The sequence below is a fragment of the Panthera pardus genome, unplaced genomic scaffold, assembly GCF_024362965.1.
Source record: "Panthera pardus isolate Hobbes unplaced genomic scaffold, ASM2436296v1 HiC_scaffold_12, whole genome shotgun sequence".
Taxonomy (NCBI): Eukaryota; Metazoa; Chordata; class Mammalia; order Carnivora; family Felidae; genus Panthera; species Panthera pardus.
The window spans coordinates 111,729,908-111,744,839 of record NW_026526677.1 but is presented as its reverse complement, the minus strand read 5'-3'; the positions used below and the strand labels follow the sequence as shown (position 1 = coordinate 111,744,839).

At 37.5% G+C, this 14,932-nt stretch overlaps 1 long non-coding RNA gene across 1 annotated transcript in view; it reads left to right on the top strand.

Annotated features, from left to right (window-relative positions):
* The window catches only part of LOC109258468 (uncharacterized), a 681,144-nt gene that overhangs the window by 633,669 nt on the left and 32,543 nt on the right, over positions 1 to 14,932 (top strand). The window lies entirely within an intron of this gene.

Below are 14,932 nucleotides of genomic sequence, written 5' to 3'. Positions count from 1 at the left end.
CAAAGTGGGGGCTCTGTGCTGACAGGCTGACAGCAGCAAGCCCGAGGTGGGACTCAAACTCATGAACCATGAGATCATGCCCTGAACCAAAGTCCAATGCTCAGCTGAGCCCCCCCACCCCAGGTGCTCCCACGTGGATGTCTTTGAAATGGATGTCTCAACAATGAAAAGCTGAATGTCAGGTGCTTGCATGGCATCTATAACAAATTTTACTGAGTGCAGTCCCTTATGTGGATGAAGCACAGTATAATTTAAAATGTTCTATGATGGAATGTTAACAATATTTACTGTGTTTTTACAATTAGAAACAACTCTTCATTGAATACATTGATACGTAAGTCCTTTCCTTCTTGTATGATTATTTCCTTAGGATACATTTCTGGAAGGAGCTATCTGTCTAAAAGTCCGTTCTTATTTAAGATTCTAGAAGTATTGACCAAGAATTCTCTGGTAAAGCTGTAAAGTGACGCTCCCACCAGTATATAAAATTTTGTTTTACCACACTCTCTTATACACTAATTATTAGTACTGTCACTTTTAATCTAAAAAGTGAAAACCGTTTGTATAACTTTCATCTATGTGTCACTTATTTCTAGTAAGGTTGGACGCTCTTTTTTTTCTTTTTGTTTTGTTTTTTGAAGTATAGGTAACACACAGTGCTATCTTCGTTTTAAGTGTGTAATACAGTGATTCAGTAGTACTGTAAATTACTAAGTGCTCATCACAGTAAGTGACACCGTCTGTCACCAAGCAACCTGATTATCGTCGTATTCACTATATTTCCTGTGATGTACTTTTTATTCCCATGACTTATTTATCTGGTAACTGGAAGTCACAGCTTTCAGTCCTCTTTACCTCTTTCACCCATCCCCACCACGTCCATTCTGGCAACCACTGGTTTGTTCCCTGTATCTAAGGGTCTGTTTTTATGTTTGTATCTTTTTTTCTTTGTTTCTTCATTTGTTTTGTTTCTTCAATTCCTCATATGAGTGAGATCATATGGTGTTTGTCCTTCTCCGTCTGGCTTATTTCACTTAGCATAATACATTCTAGTTCCATCCATGTTGTTGCAAATGGTAAGATCTCATTTTTTTTTGTTTTGTTTTTCATGGCTGAGTAAGGTTCCATTGTGTGTATCTGTGCATCTTTGTGTGTGTGTGTGTGTGTGTGTGTGTGTGTGTGTGTGTGTATATATATATATATATATATATATATATATATATATATATACCACTTCTTCTTTACCCATTCATCTGTCACTGGACACTCAGGCTCCTTGTATATCTTGGCTGTTGTAAATAATGCTACAGTAAACACCAGGGTGCATACGTCTTCTCAAATTATTGCTTTTGTTTTCTTTGGGTAGATGCCCAATAGTGGAATTACTGTATTATATGATGTTTCTATTTTTAGGTTTTTGAGGAACCTCCATACTGTTCTCCTTAGTGACTATACCTATAAACTTGCATTCCCACCAACAGTACACAAGGGTTCCTTTTTGTCCGCATCTTTGCCAACCCTTGTTATTTCTTGTCTTTTTGATCCTGGCCATTCTGACAGGTGTAAGGTGGTATCTCACTTGGTTTTTATTTGTATTTCCATGATGACAAGTGATGTTGAGTATCTTCTCATGTGTCTGTTGGCCATCTGGATGTCTTCTTTAGGAAAGTGTCCATTCATGTCCTCAGCCCTTTTTTAATTGGATTAGGTTTGTGTGTGTGTGTGTGTGTGTGTGTGTGTTGAGTTGTATAAATTCTCTCTATATTTTGGATATTAACCCCTTATTGGATATATCATTTGTAAATAACTTATTCCATTCAGTAGGAGTGTTTTGTTTTGTTTTGTTTTGTTTTGTTGCCTTTGCTTTGCAAAAGCTTATTACTTTCATGTAGTCCCAATAGTTTATTTTTGCTTTGGTTTCCCCGGCCTGAGGAGGTACATCTAGAAAAATGTTCCTGTAGCCACTGTCAGAGAAGTCACTGTCTTTGTTCTCTTCTAGGATTTTTATGCTTTCAGGTCTCGTGTTTATGTCTTTAATTCATTTTATTTTAGTTTCATTCTTTTGCATGTTGCTATCCAGTTTTCCCAACACCTTTTATTGAAGAGATATTCTTTTTACCCTTTGTGTTTCTTTGCATCCTTTGTAATAAATTTGATTGACCTTTTTATTTCTGGGCTCTGTGTTCCATTGATTTATGTGTCTATGTTTGTGCCAGTACCATACTATTGTGACTACTATAGCTTTGTAGTATATCTTAAAATCTGAGATTGTGATACCTCCAGACTTGTTCTTTTCTTTCTGAAGATTGCTTTGGCTATTCAGGGTCGTTTGTAGTTCTGTACAAATTTTAGTATTATTTCTAGCTCTGTGAAAAATGCTGCTAGTGTTTTTTAATAGGGATTGCTTTAAATGTGTACATTGTTTTGGGTAATATAAACATTTTAACACTGTTAGTTTTTCCAATTCATGAGCATGGAATATCTTCCCATTTTTTGGTGTCATCTTCATTTTGTTATTTTTGGTTCAATTGTAAATAGGATTATTAATTTCTCTCTCTGCTACTTCATTTTTAGCATATAGAAATGCAAAAGATTGCTCTATATTAATTTTGTATCCTGCGACCTTACTGAACTCACTTGTGAGTTCTAATAGTTTTTTGGCGGAGACTTTAGGGTTTTCTCTATATAGTTTCATGTCATCTGCAGATAGTGACGGTTTTACTTCTTCCTTACCAATCTGGATGCCTTTTATTTCTTTGTCTTGTCTGATTGCTGCAGCAGGGACTTCCAGTACTATATTGAATAAAAGTGGTGAGAACAGACATCCTTGTCTTGTTTCTGATCTTAGAGAAAAAGCTCTCAATTTTTCACCATTGAGTATAGTGTTCACTGTGGGTTTTTCATATATGACTTTTATTATGTTGAAATACGCTCCTTCTAAACCCACTCTATTAAGAGTTGTTATCATGAAATGATATTGTACTTCATCAAATACTTTTTCTTCATCCACTGAGATGATCACATGTTTTTTATTTTTACTCTTGTTTATGTGATGTATCAGGTTGATTGATTTCTAAATATTGAGCCATACTTACATCTGTGGAATAAATCTCACTTGATCATAGTGAATGTTAAAAATGTATTGCTGATTTTGGTTTGCTAACATTTTATTGGGGATTTTTGCATCTATGTTCATCAGAGATATTGGTAGTTTTCTTTTTTGTTGTATTTGGGGGGGGTTGTTATCAAGTTAATACTGGCCTCATAGAATGAATTTGGAAGCTTTTTTCCTCTTCTATTTTTTTGGAATAGTTTGAGAAGAATACATCTTAACTCCTCTTTAAATGTTGGGAATAATTCATATGTGAAGCCATCTGGTCCTAAACTTTTGTATTGGGAGTTTTTAATTACTGATGCGATTTCATTGCAAGTAATTGGTCTGTTCAAATTTTTTATTCCTTCTTGATTCAATTTTAGAACATTATATGTTTGTAGGAATTTATTCATTTCTTCTAGGTTGTCTAATTTGTTGGCATATAATTTTTCAAAAATTCTCTTATAATCCTTTGTATTTCTGTGGTGTCAGTCATTATTTCTCCTCCTTGGATATGATTTTACTTGTTTGAGTTCTGTCTCTTTCCTTCTTGATGAATCTGGGTAAAGGTTTGCCCATTTTGTTTATCTTTTTAAAGAATCAGCCCTTGGTTTCATTCATCTGTTCTATTGTGTCTCTATTTCATTTTTTTTTTTTTTTTGTGCTAATTGGTATTATTTCCTTCCTTGTGCTGGCTTTGGGCTTTGCTTGTTCTCCTCTTTCTATCTCCTTTAGGTGTAAAGTTAGGTTATTTATTTGATATTTTTGTTTCTTTGTGTCTTAAGGTAGGCCTGTATTGGTGTAGACCCCTCTCCTCGAACAGCTTTTCCTGCATCCCAAAGACTTTGGATTGTTGTGTTTTCATTTCCATTTGTCTCCATGTCCATTTGTTAATGTCCTCTTTAATTTCTTGATTGACCTACTTATTGTTTAGTAACATGTTATTTAACCTCCATGTGTTTGCATTCTTTTGCAATTTTTTTCTTGTGGTTAATTTCTATTTTCAGACTGTTATGGTCAGAAAAGATGCATATACAGTTTCAGTCTTTTTAAATTTACTGCAACTTGTTTTGAAGCCTAATGTGTATTTATCCTGGAAAATGTTCTGTGTGCACTTGAAAATGTGTATTCTGCTGTTTTTGTATGGAATGTTCTGAATATATGTTAGGTCCATCTAGTCTAATGTGTCATCCTAAGCCACTGTTTTCTTGTAAATTTTTGTCTGGATTATTTATTCATTGATGTATATGGGGTATTGAAGTCTACCATTATTGTATCAGTGTCAATTTCTCCCTTTATTATGCTTAATAGTTGCTTTATGTATTTAGGTGCTCTCTTGTTGGGTACATAGATATTTATAATTACTATATTCTCTTGTTGGATTTTGCTCATTATAGTTATGTAGGTCCTTTTTTGTCTCTTGCAACACTCTGTCTTAAATTCTGTTTGTCCTATATGAGTATTACTACCCCACCTTTCTTTTTGTTTTGTGTGTTTGCTTGATTTTTCTTTTATTTGAATGTTAAATATTTTCCATCCCTTCACTTTCAGTTTGCAGGTGTCTTTAGGTCTGAAGTGAGTCCCTTGTAGGCAGCATATAGATGGGTCTTGCTTTTTTATCCATTTAGGCACCCTATGTATTTTAATTAGAGCATTTAGTACATTTACATTTAAATCAATTATTGTTAGGCATGTACTTGTTGCAATTTTGTTACTTCTCTATGGTTGTCTTTGTAGTTCTGCTCTATTCCTTTCTTCTCTTGCCCTTTTCCCTTGTGGATTATTATTATGTTTTTTATTTATGAAGTTTGGATTCCTGTACTATTTATTATGTATGTGTATATATTATAGGTTTTTGATTTGTAGTTACCATTGAGTTTATATATAACATCTTATCATATAGAAGTTTATATTAAGTTGTTGGCTGCTGAAGTTTGAACACATCCTAAAAGCTTTAAATTTTTACTCCCTCCATTTTTTTATGGATCTGATGTCATAATTTACAGTTTTTCATTTTTAAATCTCTTGGTTGACTTGTGTAGGTTTAATTGATTTTACTGCTTTTGGGATTTAAACTGTATACAATTTATAAGTGATTAAGCTACTATTTCTATTCTATGTTTGCATTTACCTGTGAAATTTTTTTCTTTTGTAATTTTCTTACTCCTAGTTATGGCTTTTTTTTCCAATCAAAGAATTCTCTTTAGCATTTCTTGTAAGGCTGGATTAGTAGTGATGAAATCCTGTAACTTTTATTTCTCTGGGAAACACTTTACCTCACTTCTATTCTGAATGAAAACCTTGAATATTCTTGGTTGCAGGTTTTTTTCTTTTCAGTACTTTGAACATATGATGCCTCTCCCTTTTGGCCTGCAAAGTTTCTGCTGAAAAATCACCTGACAGCCTTTTGGAATTTCCTTTAAATATAATTGCTTGCTTTTCTCTTGCTGCTTTAAAAATTCTTTCCTTCTCACTACCTTTTTGCCATTTTAATCCTATGTGGTGTGGGCTTCTTTGGGTTGATTTTGTTGGGGATCTCTGTGACTCCTGGATCTGGAAGACTATTTCGTTTTCCAGATTAAGGGAAGATTTAGGATATTACTTCTTCAAATAAATTTTTTCCTCCTTCTCTCTCTCTACTTCTGGGACTCCTATACTGTCAGTATTATTACAGTTGATGATGCCACTAAGTTCCCATAACTGATTCGCATTTCTTATTATGTTTTTTGGTTTTTGCCATTTGGCTTGGTTGCTTTCCATTAGCCTGTGTTCCAGGTCCCTGATCTATTCTGTCTCCTCTGCTTTGCTACTGATTCTCTCTAGTGTATTTTTATTTCAGTTATGGAGTTTTTCATCTCTAACTGGTTTGTTTTTATATATTCTATCTCTGCTGAATATCTCACTGAGATCCTCTCCTCTTGTCTCCAGTCTAGTGAGTATCTTTTTGACCATTACTGTGAATTCTTTATCAGGCATATTCATTTCATTCAGCTGTAATTTTGTCCTGTTTTTCATTTGGAATATATGCCTCTGTCTCCTCATTTTGTCTGACTCTCTATGTTTATTCCTGTGTATTAGGGAAGTCAACTATGTCTCCTGCTCTTGAACGCAGTGGCCCCATGAAGAAGAGTTAGTGCCCTGCAGTGGGGTTTCCCCTGTTCACCAGGAACAGGTACTGCAACATTGCCTCCTGTGTGCATTGCATGTGTTCTGCTGTGGCCAAGCTGTGTTGCCTTTGGTCCAGTTGGCTGCATTGGCCCACTTTGCCTCTTGTGGGTGTAACAGGCAGGCCTTTGTCCCTGTGCTGTTAAGGGGCCTAGCTAACGTCACCAGGAGCTTGTTGTTGGACAGCACCAGCAGTCAGACCGATGCCTGCCCTCAGTCGGTCTGCTGGGGCTGTGTTTCACTAGTAGACAAGGCACTCTCCCTGTGCTGCCTCTGAGAGGCTTCCATTGGTTGGTGGAGCTGGCATCAGACCAGATGCCTGTCCTCGGTCCATCAGCCAGGGCTACAGCTGCTCTTATTAGTGGTGTGCTGTCACTGTGTAGCCAGCTATAAGGTTCGGCTCTGGGACTGCAGGCGCAGTGACATGTGTGGTTATCTTTCCCTCTCCCCAGGTCAGGAGTCACTTTGGAGTGGTGCCAGTCCTTGATGGGGTTGCTTGTAGGGTGGCTCAGGGAAGAAACTGCTTTGGAGGGATGCCTGCTGCATGGGGTGGGTTGGATGGGGCAGATTCACAGAGGAACACAGGGGCAGGGTACACAGTGCTAGAATATAGTTGGAGGGTGTTCACACTGGTTCTTGCAAGTGTCTGACCATGCTGCAGCAGGGGAATAGAAATGGTGACTACCAGCACTTTGTTCTTGGAGGATTCTCCCAAAGATCCCTGCCCACCACCCCCCTCAGGGATTTGTAAAGAAATCTCTTTCACATATACCCCAGGTGCTTTTCAAACTACTGTGTCTATACTTTGTCTCTACAGGGTTGTTTATTATGCTGTCTCTTTAAGCAGGGCGATTCAGTTTCCTCTTGCCTTTTGACTCTCCCAGAGCTAAGCCCACTGATCTTTAAAGTTCGCAGAAGTAAGCCTTGCTGATTGTAAAACCTTGTAAAGCTATGCCCCATTGATTTTCAAAGCCAGAAATTATGGGGGATCATCGCACCAGTGCAGGTCCCCCATGTGTGGCATTCCTGGTGTGGGGTCTAATGTCCTCATACCTCTGTGTGGTGTCCCTCCTCTTTGTGGATATTCTAGCACGATATTTGGCTTCCAATCACATCTCCACCCCTCTCACTCTTACTGATGTGGCCTCCTCTCTGTGATTAACTGTGGAAAATCTGTCCTGCAGGGTTTAAGTTGTTTTCAGAGTTTGTTGTAGAGATGTAGCTATTAACTCGATGTGTCTGTGGGACAAGGTCAGCTCACGATCCTTCCACGTTGCCATCTTCCTGACCTCCCTGATTTTTGTTTCCATTTTTAATAGCCCATTTTTATTTTGTTCCATAAAATTATTACCCACAACATATAGTAGATACTTTGTAAACACTGGTTTGCTAACTCTTCTTCAGTTTTTGCGAAGAAATAAAGATGAATTCAATACAATAGCTAACAAAATTCCAGGGAGGTTTTCTGAGGGAACTTTAAAAAGTGATTTTGAACTTTGAACACGAGAACAACATTTTGTAAATACTTGGAACAATTTTAATGACAGTATTTGTATCACAACTACTGATCACTGGGAAAGAATATTTATTTATTAAATGATGTCATGGACACTAAGCAGGATCTAATTCATTCTATATACAATAATAAACTCTAGATGGATTAAAGCCCTAATTGTGAAAGATAAAGCTATTAAGTTAATGAAGAAAATCTAGGATGATATTCTCTTGACCTTGGTAGGAAATTACACATTAATTAAGACCCTAATAGTAAAAACAAAAAAACATTCAAATTGATAAATCTTTCTTTATTAAAATTAAGAAATTCTCTTCAGCAAAAGATACCACAAAGTTATTAGAGAGATACATTCAATGAAAGTATTTGCAACATTTAAACTTCCCTAAAATTGTACTATCTAGATTAAAACTGCTCTACTCCAATGACTTAGAGAGGACCCAGCAGAGAAAGAAACAAAACCAGTGTTTAAGAAATTCACAAAAAGAGATTTGGAAATGACCAGAGAGTGCATGATGAGGTTTTCAATCTCATTAACCATTAGAAAAACACAAATTACAACAAATATGTAGCACTCACATTCTCTAGAATAGAAAATTTACAAAATCAGTATCAAATGTTGACCAGAATATGGAGTCCTAGGAAACTGCATGTACAGCTGGTAGGAATTTAAAGTTCTAACCACTTTATAAATCAATCATGTAGTAGGTAAGTGAAATAAACATGTGTATAATTTATAATTCAGCCATCATACCTCAGGTTATATCCTAAAGATGCTCTGTCTCAGATTCATATGATAGCATGTACAAGGTGATGCTTTCCAGTATTTGTTCTGATGCTAAGCTATTGGAAGCATTGATAGGAGACCGGATAATGGAATATGCTTGAATTTTGAGAAAAGTTGATGGAGACTTACATCAGGCAATATAGGTATACATTTCAAACATTGGGTGGATTAAGAAAAAGAAAGCAGATGGAGATTTATAGCACGAAATACCACTTGTAGAATCACTTAAGTAGGCATCTGGAGCTAGAATAATCTCACACGTATTTCAGAATAAATTATCTTATTTGGGTAAGGACACATGTAATTATATTAAAATGATGCCTACAGTAAGGAGAGTAAGTAAAGATGCAGGAGAAATGGATCAAAGACTAAAATGAAGAAAGGCTTGGAAAGAATGAGGACCATGTGAGATGAGGTGTAGTGTAGGATACAAGCCTAAGCACGTATATCACAATAGCAATCAAGAGGGTTGAGACAGAAGATAAGGAAAAATAAAAACAAAAACTTTGTCACTTGAACTTCTTGTACTTTTTGGCTCTGTTGGTTAAAATAAGTTAAGGCGTAGGCCCCTCCCTCTGGCCCTCAAGGCTGTCCAGTCTCAGTCATTGATCTACGATGTCTCACTTTCTGTATTAACCATGATTCTTTATTTTCTAATTATAACTGCCAGGAACAAAATGAAATGAGTTAGATTATATCTGTTATTATTTTCTGTATAACACTAGTTTCAAGCTACCAAAGCCTACCATGAGGCTCAGTTCTCACTTTCTCTTCCTCCTTCTGCTAGGAACTACACATAATTGGGGAAAATCTGGCTTGGTTTATGTGTTGGCCCTTCCCTGATCAGCCTTTCTATGAACAAAATAAATCACACCCTGTGTACTGAGCTCAGCCTGTGGTTCGAAAGCTCATCCAGGTGTACCAGGATAGACTGTTTTACGAAAAATACAAGGAGGTGAGGAGAAGTGTACTTTCTCATCCAGAAGTACATCATAGTACACAGCATTAGGCAGGTATAGGGAAGTGTTGAAGGGATGTGGGCAGGGCAAAAATAACATTTGCTAGAAATTACCCATTGAAAAACTCACTTGTACTGCAATTATTTCCGCTCTGCCCTGTAACCAATTTTTTTTCAGACACTGGTCGGTTACAATTTCTAAATAAAATAAAATCAAAAGCCTTAAAATAACAAAGCATTACCAACGCCCTGAATCAGAACTTATTTTGCATTAACTTGCTTCCTATCAGGTTTAACACTGGCCATGGCAGTAGCAAGATAGGCTGCTATAAATCCTTGAGATCCAGTCACCTTTTGTCATGTGCCTTGTGATAATCAGCGTATGGGTCAAGGTTCTCAAGAAAAAACAAACAAACAAAAAAAAAAAACAAATAGGAGATCTGCAGTGAGTAAGCTGTAGCCCAGGAGAGCCAGTGCTGTGGTCTTGGTCCATGTTTGAAACCCTGAGGACCTGGAGAGCTCATGTGTGAGTTCCAGTCCAAAAAAACCAGGAGGCTCAAGACCTTTTAAGACCTAGTGCTTCAGTTCAAGTCCAAACGCAGGTCTTAGAGCTGGAATAGAGCAGCTCTAAGAAGCTGAAGAGATTCTCTTTTATTCAAAGAAAGGTCAATCTTTTTGTTATATTCATGTCTTCAACTGATTAGATGAGACCCACCCACATTAGAAAGGGCATTCTCCCTTACTCAGTCTATGGATTCAAATATAAAGCCCATCTAAAAGTGTCCTGATAGACATACCCAGAATAATGTTTGACAAAATATCTGGGTAACCTGTGTTTCAGTCAAGTTGGCACATGAAATTAACCATCACAACAAGATCAGTTAACCGTATCAGTTTATTAAATGGTTTCCTTGCCTATTAGTTTGAAGAATCTAGAATAAACAGGTGGTAGTCATGGCTTTAGACTTAAGAGGAAGTCTGATTTTGTCTGTCCCCTTAGAGTGTTCTGATCCAAGGGAGCCTAAAATTCCGGGGATAAGCACAAATTTCAGAGTGGGTCACTAAGAATTATGACAAGAAATGGTGCATTTAGTTCCTCCCTTTGGTTTCTTCACCCATGAATGCTAACTATGAGGTAGAAAGCACCATTGTTCACCTCCCTTCCGTGGGACATGATCACCAAGATGCCACTTCAACTGAGCCTCTAAGGGCTTTCCAATGTCTTATCATGTTGGAATCTTCTGGGTAGTGTGGTATATGGTATAGCTAGTGGATTTCATCATTATTTAAATACTGTCACACTTCCTTTGCTGAAACATGTTATGGGAGGTCCTATAATGATAATTCTGGTAACTCGCCACAGGTAGATGTCTTAGAAAACGGTACAACATCTGGAGCTTAATGTCAGTTTATGTTCCTAACGTTTGGACATTCAGCCATGACACTAGCTACTTCAGACTTGGTTGGAGGGAGCCATGATACTGGACTGTGCCCTGCCTCCATCCGTGTCCCCACAACTACCGCGTCTATCAGCCCAGCAGTGAAAATAATGGGGCCAAAGGCAGAGACTGGCTGAACTCCACCAGACCAGTCATCTTATCATCTTATCAAGTAGTTGCTCAATACCTTCTCTGCTCTGGATGTTTTTTGGTAGGCATTATGTGAGAAATAAAGATTAACACACTTTTTTCCACTCCTGTAGATCCAATCATAGGCTTCTTTCCCAGGTGACTTTGTCTTCAGTCTTCTAATCTTGCTCCTTCTTAGACCCTGAATAACTAGTGAAGCCAGTGGATATGCATTTGTCTGTAGAGTATCTTGATCCAGGCCATTGGTCTCTTCCACTGAGTTGATGATTGGGTGTATTGCTCAAAGCTCTGCCACTGAGAGACTTGTCACTGTCCCCCACTGGCCAAGAGTTGCGTCTAGATTCCAACTCTCTGGTGCTTTTGGATTGTCCTGCCTACAAAGATGGTGTCTTCACTGGTCAGAATAAAACCCCTCAGGTGTAGAATCACAGATATTTATTTTCAGTAAGCATGATGGGCTTATAGGGGTAACTGCCAGGGCAATATCAGCAGGGTACTGGTAGCCTCTGCTTAAGCAGGAAAAATCATCGTACTTGTCTCTAATTTCTTTCCTTAATCTTTCTTACTCTCCAGCCATCTATGAATTTGATGTGAAATATCTGTACCCCCTCAGTCGCTGTCTTCATGATCTGTTCAGTGTAATAATGGCCTCCCTGCATTTAATTGCCCTTCTTTAAAAATGCTAAATATTTGTTTTTCTTCTTTAATGCCACTTAACATATTTAATCTGACTCCGGGTATTTTTCAACTATATTATAACAGCCCCCAGATACTTACATGCATTGCAAGTAAACTGCAAGGTTTTTGAACCCGAAGATAATTTCTTACTCACCCCTGCATCTCATGTATCTAAAAGAGTACCTTGTGGAAAGTAGGTACCCATTAAGTAAACATTTGCTGAATTATGTTAAATTGAACATTCCTATATTTGTGTTCCTTCAAGCAACAGTGACAATGTTAAGTGCAGAATAGGTATTCTGAATTATCTGTTGGATTGAGTTGCATTAGTAATTCCAAGTTCTACTTTTCCTTCTTGGACTTTGGGTTAACTTTTGATTCTCTTTTAGATTCTCATATCCACATAAAACAAGTCCAAAAAGTTGTTTATCTTGAAGTTTTACCACTGTTCAATAAAAGCCGATGTAAGAAATATTAAAGTGGGTGGAAAGTTGATGTGCTATTGATTGGTTGTGCAATTGGATAAACACAGTGATATGGAATGTTTAGTGACACAGCCAAAAAGATTCAGAGTGGAGGAGGGGATCCAGCCTCATTCTCTTTTGAAGTTATTACTGTCTGTTACCTTCATGACCCCAAGTCCAACACTGATAGTACATTTTTTAATATGTAGGCTTAAAATCCTTTTTTCAGAGAGTATTTGGAAATTGGATCCTGGATTTTTATTATTTAACAGCCTGCTCCTCTTACAGTCAACAGCCATCCCATCCCAAACCAACCTGCTTTCCAGGTAGAGGAGGTATTTCCTTAGGATGTGAAGCGTGCAGAAGGATTGGTGACTTATTTGGTTGTCTTCTGTGGAAACTGAGCCCCACGTCAGGCATGCCACTGTCATCCAAAGATGAGAATCTACAGTATCAACTCAGTATTAACTGCCAGTTGGATGCGGAAAACACCCTAAGAATACTCAGCTTTGCATGCGAGATTGTCGCTTGTCAAATAATTACAAGATATGAGGCACTGTCATGAAAATGGGATAACTTGCTGTCCCTGAGTCATACTAGCCCTTGATTATTTGCCTCTGACCTGGTGGGTTACACCATGGGACTTCACCACTTGCGTTCAGTTTGATGCTTCATTTTTTCTTCCCCATGTTTTGTTTCAAGGATTGTTCTATTTTTATCCTTATGTGAGCACTTTCACTGCACATCTTGTTTCTTAGCTTTACCTGCCCCCCACCCCATCTGTTCATCTACCCACGTTCGCGGTGATGTCCCTTTTCTCACATGCAGGGAGAAGCCTGGAGCACTTCACCCCAAAGCTACCCCCACAACTGAAACAATACGTGTGTGATCTTCAAGGCAATTCTGCAGATATGGCAGCTCAATTGTGCCTTTTCTTCCTACATATTTGGAAATAAATTTTTTTATGTTTATTTATTTTAGAGAGAGAGAGAGCAAGCAGGTGAGGGGCAGAGAGAGAGGGAGACACAGAATCTGAAGCAGGCTCCAGGCTCTGAACTGTTAGCGCAGAGCCTTGTGTGGGGCTTGAACCCCTGAACCGTGAGATTGTGACCTGAGCCAAAGTCGACACTTAACCGACTGAGCCACCCAGGCGCCCCCATATTTGGAAATAGAAGCTTAAGATTAAACAATTTAATGTCGCAAAATATTTTAATAGCACGGTCAGGATCAGGATTCAAGTCTTTCCATTTTCAGCTCTACTTATGGTTGATTTCTGAGTCTCCAGTGCTTTGCTCAATGCCTGGAAAAATAGGTGTTCAATAAAGTATATATTTTATTAACAAATAAAGGTACATAAAAATGAAATAAAGCTCAGAACCCTTCATCAATTGCTTATGTTTTATTTTTTTATTTTGCAAATACTATATTCACCACAGAATGTAATTTAATATACTTAGAGTAAAAGGAGAAATAGCAAAGTAGTTTAGACCAGTCATCTCCAGAGTGAATTGCTTATATATGCGGAGGAGTTCTAGCATGCAGTTATGGCACAGGGGAAATACATCAGGGTTTTAGATATGATTTTTGTTAAAACAATGCCCTGTATTGTTTTAAAAGTCAGACAGTTCAAAAAGTTTTAATGAAAATGTCAGTAATCTTCACCTCCTGTCCATCATTCATCTCTGTTGCCAAGTAAGCCGTCTATGTTCTTTTTAGTTATTTTTCTTGCCATTTAATTCCATATTTCTATTTGTATTTGCTTTTTAACTTGTCCTCTTAAATTGCATATTTGTACGTTTTAAAATTGTGCATAAAATGATAGTAGGATAGGACATGTGTATGTAATTTATAAATATCTACATATCGAAGGCACCTACAAAACTGTGGTCTAGACTAGAAGCGTGAACCTCTATCTACAGTGATCAGGTAGATGATTGTCCAGGGGCCTGAGCAGAGCGGAAAGACCATTTATGTTTTTGAAATATGCTCTAGAAAAAGGCCACATTTCCTCTGCAAGTATAGTATAAAGGGTCTTGGGAAAATGGTATTAGGGTCTATTGGAATCTTTCACAACATGCCTTGTTACCATCTATAATTGAACAGAAACAAGATAAATGTAGAGTAGACACCAGGGTTTGAAATCAAATCTCTAGGAAGTGCACTTGTCTTTAAGCCAAATGCTCATCACTATCACTTCTCACCCAAAGGCTTTCTTTTGTACCGAATGTAGTCTCCTTCACAAACTCGGGCAGTGTGAGTTAATGTCATGAGTGAGACTTGGCACAAGTCATGAAGCCACAGGGGAACAGGCAATTATTAATGGCATAAATACTCATAAATTTATTTCTTAAACATGGAATGCCTGCAGCCTTGTTTTTTCCCCAGGCCGCTGAACTAGAATCAATTTATCATGTGTAGCTTTCTGGTATACAATTTTATTTCAAATGGTTTGCACTGAAAAGAACACCTCCCTTTTTGAAGGCATTTTTATCTCTCTCTTATCTAATTGTCAAAGAATATTCATGTATCATTATATCTCACTTCAAAAAAATCATATGATAATTATTCTTAACAGAAATTTATCTTAAAGCCTTATTCCAGCTTGATCTATAGATTCACTGAAATCCCAATCACAATTCAAGTAAGTTACTTGGTGACTCAGTTTGTGGACAAACTGATTCTAC